Below are 16,356 nucleotides of genomic sequence, written 5' to 3'. Positions count from 1 at the left end.
TGCACGAATGAAGCCATCGCTTGTCAGAAACGCCGCACAATGACAGCCAGCATAACTAATTTGGTAGTGTGTAATCGGTAAAGAGCGCGTATTATAGGAAGCTTTTATCAGTCACTCGATCGTCAACAGATCATCGTCATCGTCAGCCTGACTATGCCACTGCAGGGCAAAGGCCTCTCCCATGCATGTCTCTCCAATTGACCCTATCCTTTGCCTGCTGCGGCCACCGTATCCCCGCAAACTTCTTAATCTCATCCGCCCACCCAACTTTCTGCCGCTCCCTGCGATACGCTTGCCTTCTCTTGGAACTAACTCCGTTACCCTTAAGGACCATCGGTTATTATCTTGCCTTCGCATTACATGCCCTGCCCAAGCCCATTTCTTCCTCTTGATTTCGACTAGGATGTTATTAACCCGCGTTTGTTCCCTCACCCACTCTGCCCGCTTCCGTGAACAGACAGAAACCGCCGAAGTTTTCTTTCAGACGGCTCAAGCCCTAGCCGTGGTCTTAGATCCGGACATTGGTGTTCTTATAGGATGTGGGTCGTATGAAAACCACCACAACCTACAGCAAACAGAACATCGTGGGAGGGAACAGCGCGAACAAAACGACAGACGAAGCAACGACAGTTCGCGCTGTTCCCTCCCACGATGTATTATTACAAACTCGCCCAGCTTTCCATCCTTCTTCAAACAGAACATTCTTCATTCGCAAGATGAACAGTGAAAGTCAACACACTGGAGAGCATGAAATCACGGACCCTTACACCTATTGAAGAACAATACCCCCCCCCCCCCCACCCCCGCCTTTGGAAAGGTACGTGGGAAGGTCGAACAATCGGGGTGGTGCTTCTTTTTAGTGTGAAACTGGCTAACCAGCTATGGGAGTTTATGTGAAATTGTGTGACCACCTGGGGTTCTTTAACGTGCACTGACATCGCACAGCACACGGGCCTCTAGAATTTCGCCTCCGTCGAAATTTCGTCCGCCGTAGCCGGGATCGAACCCGCGTCTTTCGGGTCAGCAGCCTATATAACTATTTACAGAGCACTAGCCAACCCACCTCGTGTTAAACTGCACCACACTCTCGCGCTGTGCACTGGAGAGCGTCGTCTTCTACGAAGCACAAATCCGTGCGTTTACTACGATTCCAATGTAGCACACATTCTTTGTAGTTTTTTTTTTTTTTTTTTCATTTTTCCCTGCACATCACAGCGGCACGCGAAAAGATGTTCCTTGAGAAGCGCTGACAACGATCCGACGTGTGTACTCGTCTTTACTCCAGATGGCGCCACTGTACACAAAACGCCTAGCAGAAATGGCCCCGAGGTCTCGTGGAGGGGGATGGCAAACTCCCATAAACGCCGCAGAATCGCGGACACGCGACGCCTCGCATCATCCTGTCGGGTTCGCACGAGCACACCAAGCAAGGAACTGGCAGAGGCAGCCTGCTCCGTGAGACCGCCATCCATTACCAGGCGCACGCACGGCGTCGCTATTTTGCTTGTTCTTCTCTCGACCTCCTTTGTCTTCGACGCCGTCCGCTATCGCGTCGACGTCGTGAGCGCACGCGTTTCCTCGCTCGGAACAAAACACGTCGTCGGTAGCGGCGAGGTGATAGCCGACAAACGACGAGGCTCTCGCGTCGCGAACCAAGTTCAGTTCGACGCGTCTTTCGCCGCTTCGTCCACCTCGGATGCGCCTTGCGCCGCTAAAATCGTGCAGTGGGCTGTCAGTCATGGGGTCGAAATTCGAAGCGCAGCGCTCTTTCTCTATAAGAAAGGCTTCAGTTGTTGAAAGTTCGACATGAACGTCTGGTCTGGCAGTAGTAAAAGTAATAGTAGTGGCAGCAGTAGTAGGAATAGTGGTAGTAGTAGTAGTGTTAGTAGTAGTAGTAGTAGTAGCAGTAGTATGACGAGGTATGGCGCATGCTAAGGTTATATAATGAATAGTGGTAGTAGTAGTAGTGTTAGTAGTAGTAGTCGTAGTAGCAGTAGTAGTAGTAGTAGTAGTATGACGAGGTATGGCGCATGCTAAGGTTATATAATGAAAAAAAAAATTGCCTGTGCCTTTGCCACTGAGTTTAGTAGGCTAGTAGTAGAAGTAGGAGTAATAGTAGTACTAGAAACATCTACAGCGGTAATTGTTTCAGTGGGAGATTTTAAAGGCGGGCTTCCGCCCCCCATTCGTACCGGAGAAAAATTTTATAAAAGCTTCGTTTTGTTCGACGAAGAAGGTCCAAGAACTACATTGCGCAAATAGGGCCACCCCCACCAAGGGCGCCCCACAAATCCGCGCCTATAGGTTGTTTAATGGGAAACAAACGGAATATGAATGGCTGCGGGCGCCGCGACAGCCTCATTTCATCATCTCCCTCGGGACTTTGCACCAAACCTTGGCCAGTACACCATTATGGGTCATGTAATGTGCAATTTGAACACATAACAACATCTGCCTCAGTGAACGGTCGTCACGTGAGCTATCTCACAAACGGAAAACAAAAAGGCAGCCCGCCGTGGTGGCTCAGTGGTTCTGGTGCTCGGCTACTGACCCGAAGGACGCGGGTTCGAATCCGGCCGCGGCGGTCGAATTCCGATGAAGGCGAAATTCTAGAGGCCCGCGTATGCTGTACAATGTCAGTGCACGTTAAAGAACCCCAGGTGGTCGAAATTTCCGGAGCCCTCCACTACGGCGTACCTCATAGCCTGAGTCACTTTGGGACCTTAAACCCCATAAACCAAACCAAACCAAAAAGGCAGTTGAGAGACAATGAGGCTGAATGCGACAAGTTATGTACTTATGGTCCCTGGGGTTTAACGTCCCTATACTGCGTATGCACTACGAGGGATTCCTCAGTGGAGGGTTCCGGATTAATTTAGGCTACCTTAGGCTCTTTAACGTTCCGGGCAGCAAACCGCACGCAGGCGACTTTTTTTTTTGTATTCCGCGTATACATCAAAATGCGACCGCCACAGAAGGGATTCGATCCCGCGACCTTGGGCTGAGGCGTTTAGAATCAGGCCCGGAGTTAGTTTTCGCAGTATACCTGAACTTTCGCGAGCGCTGCATGCTTTTAGTGGGGCACAGGTGAATAGCTGGCCGCTACTGATGATGCCGCGGCCGTTTTCGAGAACAGGGTCACCGGCGCCATCCCGTAGTACGCCGACAGGTCCGTGTGTGCGCGCCAAAAAGAAAAAAGAGAGAATGAAGGAAGCAAATTGGCCTCCAACGGGAGGCAGCAGCAGCAACACACGTGTGTTCTCCTTCCTCGCCTGGCTCTTGTCGAGCAAGCGCTGGCTCATCGTCCGAAGCGGCATTGGCGGAGGCCGCGCCGGTATGCGGAGCTTCCTCGCTGGCTCCTCATCGAAGAGAGGCGTCGTCCAGGAGAGTCCGTGGCTCTCAATGCGGACGGCGTTTGAGGAAGTGAAAGAGACGCACGTCTGGCGCGCGTTGCCTGACGCTATCGCGGCTCGGTATGCGACCGTTGTTGACGGTTTTTAAGCGGAAGCCGAATTTCGATGAAGTGAGTTGATTGTAAAACATTTTACTCGCCGGAAAGTGCTTGGTAAGCGGTCGAGAGTGCATAGCCCTCGACGACTTCGTCAGCTTACTCCACCGCCAGAATTTGCGTTCTGGGGTCAGAGCTAGCGTGTATGTGTGCTGGCAGCGTGCTTGAAAAGACCGGAAAAAACAGACGGCCGCGATGAGGTTTCTGGCAGCGAGCGGAGCTTGATAACTTGGAATGGAAGAGAGACACGTGTGGATGTCCCGTTTTTACATTCCGGGCGAAAGGTGGTACCGAAAAACAGTTAAGGGGAAAGAAAATGCTGAAGGCAGGAAATGTAAAGTACACTTTGAGAGCTACTGCTGGAAAACACTAGGGGAGGAGAAGGCGGAAGCAGAAGACTTGGAACGACGAAAGAAAAAGGGAGGACAGGACGATATAAAAATGAAATGAACGGAAATAAACTAAGGAGTGAACATAAGTACGGCTGTTTTTTTAGACGTCAAACTCATGCCTTCAACAGATTCCAGTCAGTAGTATACATTTCACTAATGCTTTGAATCGGTTATCAGGCGAAGGAAAGACAAGTGATGGTTGTTAACGGTAACCGGCTGGATTCCAAGAGAAAGAAGGCGTAGCAGCGAGCGGCAGAAAGTTAAGTGGGCGGATAGGGCGGCCGCAGCTGGCACAGGACAGGGTTGATTGGAGAGATATGGGAGGTGAATTTATCTTACAGAGGGTGTACTTGGTCCGCGGAGCCTCAAGTTAGGCGAATTTAGGTGGTCTATACATAAATGGTGGTCTGTACACAGAGTACGATGGCAAAGAGCAGACTCATTTCTCTACAGCAATGTACTATCAGGGACAAAGGTTTTCAGGCGCGTGGACGCTTATCGAATCCGATAGCTGGGGGCCACCTTTGTGCAGGGGAAGGCTGGACTAACGTGCTCTGATTTGTTGCAGTCATAAGATGTGATCGTATTAGAAACTCATCACCTGTGCCCATGAATCACTTTTCGTGCGTCCTGGAGATTTTTCTCTTCATTTGCACACCTACACAGAAGCTCCTGATAATGTGCGAGCATTTACGGTATTCAGTCTTTCCCGATGTCCATGGGTCACGTGTTTCAGTGTATTTCGGTAGATAGCGTAAATATAGAGCATCAGACTCACGTACTTGAGGACCGAGGTTCGAATCCCGATGATGCGCAATTATCCACCGGGTTCAAAAATAAAAACTTCGTGTTTCGAAGCAACTGCATAACCACCCGCCGCGGTCGCTCAGTGGTAATGGCGCTCGGGTGTTTGCCCGGAAGACGCCGGTTCGATCCCGGCCGCGGCGGTCGAATTTCGGCGGAGGTGAATTTCTAGAGGCCCGTGTGCTGTGCGATGTCAGTGCACGTTAAAGAACCCCAGGTGGTCGAAATTTCCAGAGCCCTTCACTACGGCGTCCCCCATCGCCTCAGTCGCTTTGGGACGTTAAACCCTAATAAACCAAATAAATCAAGCAACTGCATAACCAGGCCTGGGGTGCGGTCTGGCGTCGGTGACCAGAACAGACAACGCACTCCCTCACCAGAACAAGATTTGGCCGCTCTGATGTAGCTCTTGGCTACAACCTCCTAGATGAACACACAAATTAACCCTCGGCCCAATGGACAGGGTTAATTGGAAAGATATTGGAGAGGCCTTTGTCCTGCAGTGGGCGTAGTCAGGCTGATGATGACCTTCTGTCTCTCCCTCGTGTAAAAGTTGGTTGGTTTATGGGGGTTTGACGTCCCGAAGCAACTCAGGCTATCAGGGACGCCGTAGTGGAGGGCTCCGGAAATTTCGACCAAAGTGTACGACGGGCCTTCAATGGGCAAACGAACCGATTCCCACAGTACTGGTACCAGACGCGGCGCGTGGTACAAAAAACCCGAAACCATACCATCAGCCCGAACCCAATAAAAGCTGTGACGAAACCACTCCGTTGCAGCCACAGCCAAACGAGAGAAGCTCGCTCCGATTGCTAAAGCGCCTGGGGCTACTTCTCCTTCGACCCATGCGAACAGCAGCTGACAATCAGAATGACTCCGCGCTACAAAGACAATAAGCGGTATGTATACGAAGACGACTCTCGGACCAATGTGGGCTCGCTCGAGGCAGCACGATGATATACAGCGGACAAGACCGCGGCCCCGTGGTGCTCTAGATACGAGCGAAATCTCCTGATTGGTCCGCGGCCTCCGGTAACAGGTGCTCAATTTCAACACCGCCGCCTTTGGCCGAGAGCAGAAGTGTATTACGAATGTCGTTAGCGCAGAGACAGGCAATCGTTAAGACCACTGGACAGATGAAGAGGCAGTGGATATACGCCGTAACAGGAGAGCAGCAGCGCGCTTAGCACGGCCACATGTGCGCGGCCAACGGGGTGAAAGTTGTGCGGGCGGGAGGAAGGCGTGGGGAGCTAGGCCTAAACAGTGAGGCCGCCGCCACGGTTTCGATATCAACCGGGGGTGAGTGAGGGTACGCGGAGGACAACGGTCAGACTCCGCTCGCTGAAGGGAAAGGGAAGTCACGAGTGAGGAAGAAGGGGGGGGTCTTCTTCTATTGGTGCGGGGTACGGGGGTGGAGGTCACCGCGGGGGGTCAGTGAGCATTCTGCCTTCTGCTCACCCTTCCTCTTCCTCAATCCTCCTCTCACGTCCACTTTTCGAAATGGACGCCGCATGCCGCTGACGACCTCGTTCGGCGTGGCCGCCGGTACAGGGGGGTGGGTATGCGGCATCGCTGTGGTGGGGCAGTTAAATCTCGTTACAACGAAGCGGGCCGTACCGAAATAATGGATATAACGAAATATATGCACGTATTTTTGAGACGTCACGCTGCAGAAAGTAACCCGAAGAGGACCGGAAATTTATTCGAATAAAGGCCAACCAGTTCGAAGTTTCTTTAGTACACGTGATGTGGACGGAACCAAAGCAACAGTTTAAATAAACAAGAAGTTCGAATTAAGCGAGTTCGAATTAACGAGATTCCAAAAGCACCAGTTTGGATAAACAGGAAGTTCGAATTAAGCGAGTTAGACTTAAAGATATTCCATTGTATTATACACTACCTCTTCTTTTTCACAAAATAAGATTTTCCTTATATTTATAATAAGAGAGTAATTACTAACTGGCGTCCATCCAAGCGCAGCCATAAAAAATTGCTATAGTAGGCTCCGATTTATCTTTTGTTAGTTTCTTCTTATAAGTTACGAACTTATGATACACAAACTTCTGTTTTAACGGCAGTGGCAATTGAATGCAGATGCGTTTGGCCGCGAGTTCGCTAATATGTGACCACTGGCATGTAAAAGCTTTCTCTCTCTCTCTTCCTTAATGCGCGTACGCAAATAATTATCACTATCGCCATCGACAGAGCTAAGTCTATAGCGAGGCAAAAACTAATGACATCTAACAGTTCCTGCTTTGCCTCAGTCGCGGCCATTTCATCCCGGCCATGGTATCTGCTTTGTCACGCTATAATATGCGGTCTGTTTCATAAATTCTGCTTATTGCATGTCCAGCTCATGTTCTTTTCTCTCTAATTCCAAATAAAATATCCTCAGCTCACATCAGGTGAATAATGCACACCGTTTTTTTCCCCCTGTAAGTTATTGTCTCACCCGCCGTCACGGCACACAGTGTGACGGCCATGGCACACAGAAGATGGTACAGCGTTGTTCGAAAGTCTTCAAGTCGCATGGTCCGCTTTTGAGCCGTACATAGCGGGTAGCTTATTACGGCACCCCCGAATTCCAAAATCTGTGTTGGGCGGGGAGAACCTTTGCCCTCACGCTTCAAAACGGTCTGCAAGGGTGCATGATCAAGTTTCCCAATAATGGGCTCAAAATAAATCATGTTTTTAAATTTTCAAACTCAGTTGAAGTTTTCATTCTTTCCGCGAACAACTGCACAGATTCAATTGATGAGATCGGGATGAGATAGTGCCTGTACCCAGTTTTTCATCCGTCATAGAGAGCATCACATGAACCTGCTTTAGAACATACTTCCACTCAACTGTTTTATGAGTTACGAATAGTAAAAATTTGTAAAATATCGGGTTTAACGTCTGGAAGCGACAGATGGGTTGTGCAGGACGGACTAATGGACGGCTGCAGGTTTATTTCAACCACCTGGGGTTCTTTAACGTGCGCTGACAACACACAACATATGGGTGTTTCTTTTTTCCGCCACCATCGAAGTATACGACCTCCACGGCCGGGATCGAACCCGTGACCTTGGGATCAGCAGCTAAACGACACAGCCCCTGAGCCACCACGGCGGTTACGTTATGAACAGTGCTTTGCTGTAAACATAAAAGTTTGGTTTTGGTTTTATGGGGTTTAACGTCCCAAAGCGACTAAGGCTATGAGAGACGCCGTAGTGGAGGGCTCCGGAAATTTAGACCACCTGGGGTTCTTTAACGTGCACTGACATAAAAGTGAGTGTATTCATCTTGTTTTAGTCACCGTGCAGTGTGAATGTGAATATTGTGTATACACTGTAAACTGTAGGTACCTTCATACTGGTGAACAGCGCAAAAAAGGCGGGACAACAACAAGACAAGCGCTGTTGTCCCTCCTTTTTTGCGCTGTTCACCAGTATGAATGCATACCAACTCGCCCAGATCTCAGCCTTACTAAATGTAGGTACCTCCATCACCTTTTCTATACTATCCCTGCTTTCTTTGTATCACCCTTCCTATCTCCCTATCCTATTCCATTTATTTTAGTCTACTGCTGATAACGTGTCCGTTGAATATACGGCAGATCACAAGGTCGGCTCCGATCTTCTTCCCTTGTTATTATAGCTGTCAGTAAACCACCGCTACCCAAGAAACCGCCACGTTTCAGAGCGCAGTCCTCGGCTAGGCAAGAACCGTGAGCGTGCAACATATTCATTACAAGTCCGGTCTAAACGGCACAACCTAACGATATCGCACGTAAAACGGGAGTCCTCCGAACAATCCGGATCTCCCTTATTAACGAGCAAGAGATGCACTTTCCGAGCTCGTCCCTGAGGAACCAAGAAAATTGCGTCCTTCGAAGAACGCGTCACGGATTGCTTTCAGGCGACGGTGGATCGCTCGGCGCGTGCACTCCGCACACGTCCCACGCCGGTCACGTGACCACGTAATTACACGGCGAGCGGCGCGCGAATGTGGAACGCCTGACCCTACGTGACCGGGTGCTGGGCTCCCCCGCTGCTGCTGCTATGAGGGAGGCCGAAAGAGGAGGGGGGGGGGGGGGGGGGTGCTATCGCATACAATTGTAATAACCAGTTCCAGAACACCGTTTCGCGCGCCCGTGTATGCTGTACATGGGACCGCAGACGACACCGCGATGTGCGCGGAGAGCAGGTCAGGCCCTGAGCCGAAACGTCTTCAGTGTCGCACCGCGGCCAATCTTGCGCAGCTGGCGAACTCAATCAACGAGGGGTGGCTTGATATATGGCTGCAGACTGACACTGGCACGTTGCCAAGCCTGCCTGCCATACAGAGCGAATCAGGCAGGGACAATGTGTAGAATAGAGGTCGACTTTTTGCGACCTCATGGGACTGGTTGTTCTTCAGGCTATGCGTACGGCGGTTAGTTGGCTAATATGATATTGGTCGCTTAGTTTGGTTAGGTAGTTAGTCACATTGTGTTCAATATGACTAACATGTGACTAATATGTTGTGTGTTGGTGTTCAATCGCTCACTCGTTCTATCACTCATATGTTAGTGTTACACAATATACTTGGAAAGAAACTGGACCACGAAATTGTAGAGGACATCAGCGTACGAACGTTAATCTAGTTGTTTAGCAGATTAGGTCAAATAGCGAGACAGTTCTCTAATTCGTTATATCCCGTTTGGTATGGTCAGAAAAAGAAAGATAACGCAGCAATGGGCTACAGAAATGTTGAGGGTATTACACTTTAGGCGGTTTATTTAGATTGCTGTTAAGCGGGTTAGATAAGTTAGCCAGTCATATAGTGTTTTCGCTCATTCAGTGTTTCACTCAATAGTTTGTTTGGTAAGCTCAGGAAGGTAACACCTATATAGTACTGCGCCATAATATGCCGTTCATATTCGGATGACAGTTCGAAGGCATTTAGACCGTGACGCATTTAGACCATTGTGACTAACTCCATTTAGCTCCTTTGCTAACGGATACAATCTTGTACAACTACCGGTAAACATTCAGACGCACGTTTTTTAGCCATTACAGGATCTGGAATCCAATGGACGTCAACGTAACCTTGTCCACGTGACTGCGATAGGCAACTATAGGCTGAAACTAACTCCGCCTGCGTAATCTGCGTTAGCGGACGTCGTCTGATGCAGCTTCTAGCTTTGCCGGTAGCAGAGGAGCGAATACGGCACGTAGCTGACTGATTACCGGGTACTTTTAGAAAACATAATGCTTTTCATTCATACCTAGGGGTAAAAATGGCGACGCTGAACTGCAGTCCCCGCAGGAATGCCGGGAAGATGTGAATTCGTGTCTAGCTTAGCCAGTGTTGGGCTGAAAACACGGATTCAGTCGTAACAATACAGATTTTTTCGAGGCAAACCTAAAAAAAAAAGTTCTGTGCTGATCTGCATACGAGCCTACATAATGCCAAATATTCGCTTGTGCTAAATTTGTTCAATAGCGAAAAAAAAAACTCTATTAGAGTGGAGAGCATAGCGGCTACGGTGGATAGATCTAGCCGTGACTCCACGGCAGAATCCAAGTTTTCGACTCAACGCTAGCCAACGGCCCAACACTAGTTAAGCCAAATACAAACAATTGCGAGAACACTTTGGAAACTGAAGTTCTGAGAGGCGAAAGCCGAGGACACTATGCCGTGACGACTTCCGGTGAAAGTGACGTCACACCGTTCCCGTGGCTATATCGATACCCAAATTATACATCTTTCGGGGAGCTTAAGTGCTAATTACGCCTAATTACACTATTTTTCATCTAATTTAATTGTCACAAATCCGACATTTTTCTGACCATTCTGTGACAATTATCACTATGCCGTGACGACTTCCGGTGGATGTGACGTCACACCGTTTCCGTGGGGCTGTATCGACGTCCGCGCTATTTCGACGCAATTTTGACATTTCTGCCTATAATTAATCAACTAATTAATATACAGTCATAAAACACAGCTTCTAGGTTCATTTTTTCTACCTCTATCTGAAGCAACCATTCATTTTCTCTTATCTTTTTTAGTTCCCGAGTTAACACGCTGCCAAAGGTGTGACACCCTCTGCTAACGGACGGCAGTATGAGCCAATACAGAGTTATAGCAGGCTTTCCCCTTAAAACCACATCTTACCGGCATTCCCTTAGTGGATGAAGCTCGCATAGACAAACTCTGGGGTGAGAGTGACTACAACAGCACAACCTGCCCCCTTTATTTCTTCAACAAACAGAAGTAAGCTTGCGTAATATCCCGCAAACACGCATCTCTATACGTCCGGCCTTCCAAGAATCTCCAATCCGGAACTCCCATGTGACCTTGTCCACGCGACCCCCCATGCGCAGCTTCCGGTTGCAATCTACGTCATCTGCTCCAGTGGAAATCGTCTGCTTCTTCTCTGCCAGTAGCAGACGAGCGCGTATAGCGCACGCAGCAGACATTACCGAGGCCAGCCGGTGAATCGTTGCAGAATTGAAAGATAATAGAAAGCGCAAAGAAAGACGAGGGAGGGAGAGAGGGAATGGGAAGAGGGGGGGGGGGGTCAGAGTAGCGGACACGGCGTGTGCCTGTGTAGGGGCGGAGAGAGAAAGAAAACAAGCATGGCGACGAGGGGGGAGTCTTCATCTGCATCGAATGGTTCCCATGGTGAGCGCCGCGTGTCGCTCCTGCGAGGTCAAACGGGCCACGCTGCCTCAGAGCGCGGGTTGCGGGGACGTGCCTTGCAATGCTGACCCGCCGTAGGAAGGATGGCAACAGCCATAAGGACGGCAAAAGAAAGATTGACTTTACGCCGCCATCTTCTTACCAACGCACGTACTACGTAACAAGGAGAAAACGTGAGAACTGAACCACGGAAGCGATCCATGCCTTGCATCTCGACCGGAGAGCTCGGTAACGCAATTAAACAGGAGAAAGTATACGGTCACACCAGGGTCGTAACTTTTTCATCTACACTGGGTCAGTGTGAGTGCTCTAGCCAATAGGAGCGCGTCAGTGCAAATCGGTTTGTGCGTTGCACATATGATATTCTCATTCACAGCACAGTTCGAACGCAGTCAAATGGGTAGAAATGGTTGGGTAGCGCCTGACGCGCGAACTTCACTGGACACTTTTTACAAGTGAATTGACGATTGGCGAAGAAATAAAATGACAAAATAAACTACAATGGTAAAAACAAACAATTGATATCTTCATTAATGGCTCAATGATTATGGCACTCGCCTGCTGACCCGGAAGACACGGGCTCGAACCCGGCCGCGGTGGTTGAATTTCGATGGATGCTAAATTCGAGGCTCGTGTACTGTGCGATGTCAGTGCATGTTAAAGAACCGCAGGTGGTCGAAATTTCCGGAGCCCTCCACTACGGCGTCCCTCATAGCCTGAGTTGCTTTGGGACACTGAACACCCCACAAACCAGCTGGTTTAAAAAAGGCTATGAATACATGAGGCACCAACTCCACATATCTTAACAAGCGGCGCCAATATTGGCTAAAAGATTTAGTGTTTTCGAGTTGTCGTGTCGTAGTCGAATCGACTGTAAATAACTCGTCAAAAATAACCCAGCCCCGCCGCCACTAGTTGCAGCCACTCCTCAGAGACAAAGTAATGACCACGAAGCTTCCAAAAACTGGCCACAAGATGTGCCATTCTGTCGTAGGCTACAGCAACAACAACAACATATGCGACCGGACGTTTAAGTTTCGTAGATGCTGTGGCTGCAAAGATGTGCACTAAAGTGCACTTCTAATTCGTAATGACAGAAACCAGAAAAAAAAAATTATGCTCTTCATAGTTCTACCGAGAAGGCACAACGTTACGAAAAAAAAAGAAGAAAAAATGTGCTCGGCGTTTTCGGATTTTGTCGCCATACACGCCGAAGCAGTATTAAAGGGAACAGTTCATCAGTACGCTCTCAACGATTACTCCCGAAGTACCAATACGAATTTTTTTTTTTTTTTTCCTGAGTAAGCTTCCTGTAGACGCACGACCGTTTTGATCGTCCTTTCTTTTTGAGTTCGATTGAAAGCAAAGTAATATACTTGATTTTTTACTGCGGCAAAATTGTTCCCCTTTGTATTTCTCGTATTTGTATATGATAAAGAAGCGGGACATACGCTACCAGTGAACGACCAGGACAGCGATGGTTAGAATCGAGCAACCGAGCACGGAAGACTATCAAAAAGCTTTCGCGCTGACCCCATAGCCACGCGCGATTCGTTGCTTCCCCGAATTCTTTCCTGAAGTCTTCCGTTACGTTCCTATCCATGCGTGCAAGCATACGGCGCGCCAAGAAAGGCTTCCCAGAATACGTCGAAGTCCTTCAGCCGAATCCCACCGCCTTGCGCAGCACGACATGCCTCGTGCCTCGGTCTAATCTTCGAGCACGGACGAATCCATCTTTCTTTTTCCTTCATTCCTTAATGGAGAAATCCCCGGCCAGTGTGAAATGCAGCTGCCAAACGTGCGTTCACGATTTCCCTGAGCGAGAGCTACGTATACGCTGAATGCACTATCCATGAATGCGATGTTGTACGCACTACTATTGGCGTAGAACTTGAAACGCTACCACGTGTTTCTCAACAAATATCACACGGAGCTGCCCTAGCAGATTCCTTAAGTTGGAATGCGTAATACCGATACGCTGGCCTAGTGATTGAAGCAAAAAAAAAAAAAAGAAGAAGCGGTGGCGTAATGGTCTGAGCATCCGCTTAGCATGACTGAGGTGCAGGGTTCGATCCCCAGTGCTGCCGTATAAAATTAATTTCAATGGCTTCAAGCTTTGCTTTAGTGTGGCGCTGGACTTAGCGTGCGTAAAATGCTTCAAAAATGGGTCTTCGATCCCGTATCGACTAAACCAAACACGTTACGCATGACGCTCTTCGTCCAAGTTGTCCTTGCGCCAATAAAATAAAATCATCGTCATCAAGGCTGAACATTTTATAACCTGCTCACTAATTCAATTAGCCGCCGCGGTGGCTCAGTGGTTACGGCGCTCGGCTGCTGACCCGAAAGAAGCGGGTTCGATCCCGGCCACGGCGCTCGAATTTCGATGAGACGAAATTCTAGAGGCCCGTGTACTGTGCGATGTCAGCGGACTTTAAAGAACCCCAGGTGGTCGAAATTTCCAGAGCCCTTCACTACGACAAAAGCATTTGTTTGGCGAGTTGGTGTTTTCGATGATCCATAACTACAGCGCAAACGACAGGACAGAGATGAAGAAGGGACACCACACAGCGCTGACTCACAACTAAAGTTTTATTGGATGCCAGCAGGTATAAATACCTCCTTGGCGGCCAGAAAAGAATGCAGTCCACACTTACATGCGTGACTGACATACTAGTGTACCTGTCACGTGCCACCAAGCAAATCACATGCGCGAGAATACAATATAATCAGTGAGCATGCACTTGTCAATATTCGCAATCAAGGTATCGTCTTTATTTTTCTGACAACGCGACAGATGAAGCACTGATGCATTCTTCCGAGAGCCTACCTATTAAAGGGGTTGTGAAAAGAAAATGAAGCTGCCCGATTTTAATTTTTACTGCTTCCATAAACATTAGACATGCTAATTCCGAAATATTTCGACTCAATATTGAGTCTGCATTTAATAAAGCCCGTTCGAAATCGCTGCCTTTTTGAGCTCATGAAACGACCATGCGCCGCCGTCGGCTGGCACACACTACTCGACTACGTCATTTTAAGATCTTCAGAAACGTAGAGATATCTTCAACTTTCGTTTGCCCTGAAATAATAGCTTTATGAGAAATTCAGGAAGTGAAACAAGGTTTTCCAATTATTTTCACGTGTAATTGCACTCTGTTAAACTGCAGCGCGTGGTCATACATCAATCACTGACCTGGGAGCAGTTTCGGTTTCGGTTCTGCTTCTCCATCCTCCTTGGCTTCAGTATCAGCGGCTCGACATAGCCTTGCTTACGTGAACCTATCTAGGTGCTGTTCCTTGACAGCGGTGGTTTGAGTCAGAGAATCGAGCTGAGCAAGGCCAGCCCATCTCGACGACTCTCTGTTTACATGAACTCGATACGAACGAGTCAGCTATCGCGGCGCGCATCGGCTCCGCGCTTCTGTTCTTTGCTGCAGAAAAATATATTCCAGAAGCGTGAAGAGTGTTAGGCATAATTTGCAGATGGGGCTGCGAGTCAACCCACCCCTTGCGATAGAGATGAAGAGTCGAGTCCACGACCGGGTTCGGAGGTTCACGGTCGGGGCTCCCGCGGGCAGACAGAGGTGTCGCGGGCTCTCGGCATGACTGCTACTTGCCGAGCGCGCGACGTGCCGTTGCGAGCGGCGTAACAACGACTGACAACAGCTCGCCGCCTGCGCCCAACCGATGTCAATGACAGGCCGCACGCGGCGCGTCGCACTGACAAGGGGCAGAATGCGAGCGCGCAGAGCGCCAGCGTCATAATGACGTGGGGGCGCGTTTCTCGGGGCCGGCCTGTCAGCCTGGATGCCAGCCACCGGCGTCAGAAAAACACGCTAGTATTATTTGTTCACGCTCATAACAAGCACTGGAATAGATGAATGCCAAAAATGAATCATTTTTGAGGATCGTTGGCTGATGCCGAGTTGCTGGCATTATTTAATTCGGCGATACAAGCAAATTTCATCCCATATGACCGCTTTATTTACTGCCTGGTCGCCGCTCGCATAGCTGACATTTGCTAGCACCGCTGGCGTCGCGGAAATCGAGCATATCTTTATTTTATTATGGGACAGGTTCACAGCTAAAGGGGTGACGAGAGTAGTACCTTTTACAGCGCTGACCAGTTCCGAAGCTCATTCAGCTGCGGTATCGACAGTATCGATGCAAAACCAGGTAGGCTTAGCGACTACCAGGGCCGCCGGCAAGCCTCGATCGCAGCTTCATCGCCCGGCGCGTCCGCAGGCGGCGTCGTTGCCGAAAGCTCGGCATGCTACCACTGCTCGAATATAACAGGCAGCCTTTCTGATAGCATGGCGCTGTTTTGTCTTTTCTGGTGCGAATGTGAAATACAGGCTCTGCAGGCCGGCCGGCAAACCTGGATCCCGTCCGCTGGCGTCATAAAAATGAGCTAAATATTTTTCTTCACCTAAATAATAAACTTTGGGAGCAAGAAGTGTGGAAAATAGATCATTTTTTAGTATCGTTATACAATGCCGAGTTGCTGGTAGAAGGAGCAACTGTAATACGAGCAAATTTCTTGCCACAACCGCCGCTCAGCTGCCGCTGCCCGCGGCCGTTGCGGTCCGGCTTGCGCGCCTGGCGTCCGCTATATAGCTCCGCTGCCGAGCGCACCGCAACAATGACCATATGTTTTGTTGTGAGACGATGCTGTTGACAGTAAAGCGATGCCAAAAGCAGGCATTTTATTATAACCCAGGCTACTTCCGAAGCGCTGTCCACCGCGGCTTCGGTGCGAAACAGGCCTAGCGACGACCAGGGCAGCCAGAGAGCAGTGCAGTTCGTCGCCCGGCGCGCCCGCGTCCAGCGCCGTTGCCGAAAGCTATCTACGTGGGCAGGCATGCTTTGTGGCCGCCCGAGTACAGCCGGCAGTCTTTCTGATAACATCGCTATTTTGTCTTTTCTGGTGCGAACTTCAGTAGCCAAGCAGCGCGCAGGCGCTGGTGTGCGGTGGCA

General features: G+C 49.4%; 1 protein-coding gene across 1 annotated transcript in view; it reads right to left on the bottom strand.

Annotated features, from left to right (window-relative positions):
- The window catches only part of Sans (SAM_USH1G_HARP domain-containing protein Sans), a 124,435-nt gene that overhangs the window by 11,769 nt on the left and 96,310 nt on the right, over nt 1-16,356 (bottom strand). The gene's annotated exons all lie outside the window — the stretch shown is intronic.

This window comes from Amblyomma mixtum, chromosome 4, assembly GCF_055824585.1.
Source record: "Amblyomma mixtum isolate Tamu chromosome 4, ASM5582458v1, whole genome shotgun sequence".
Classification (NCBI taxonomy): domain Eukaryota; kingdom Metazoa; phylum Arthropoda; class Arachnida; order Ixodida; family Ixodidae; genus Amblyomma; species Amblyomma mixtum.
Note: the sequence above shows the minus strand (reverse complement) of the source record. Positions and strands in the feature narration are given on the sequence as shown.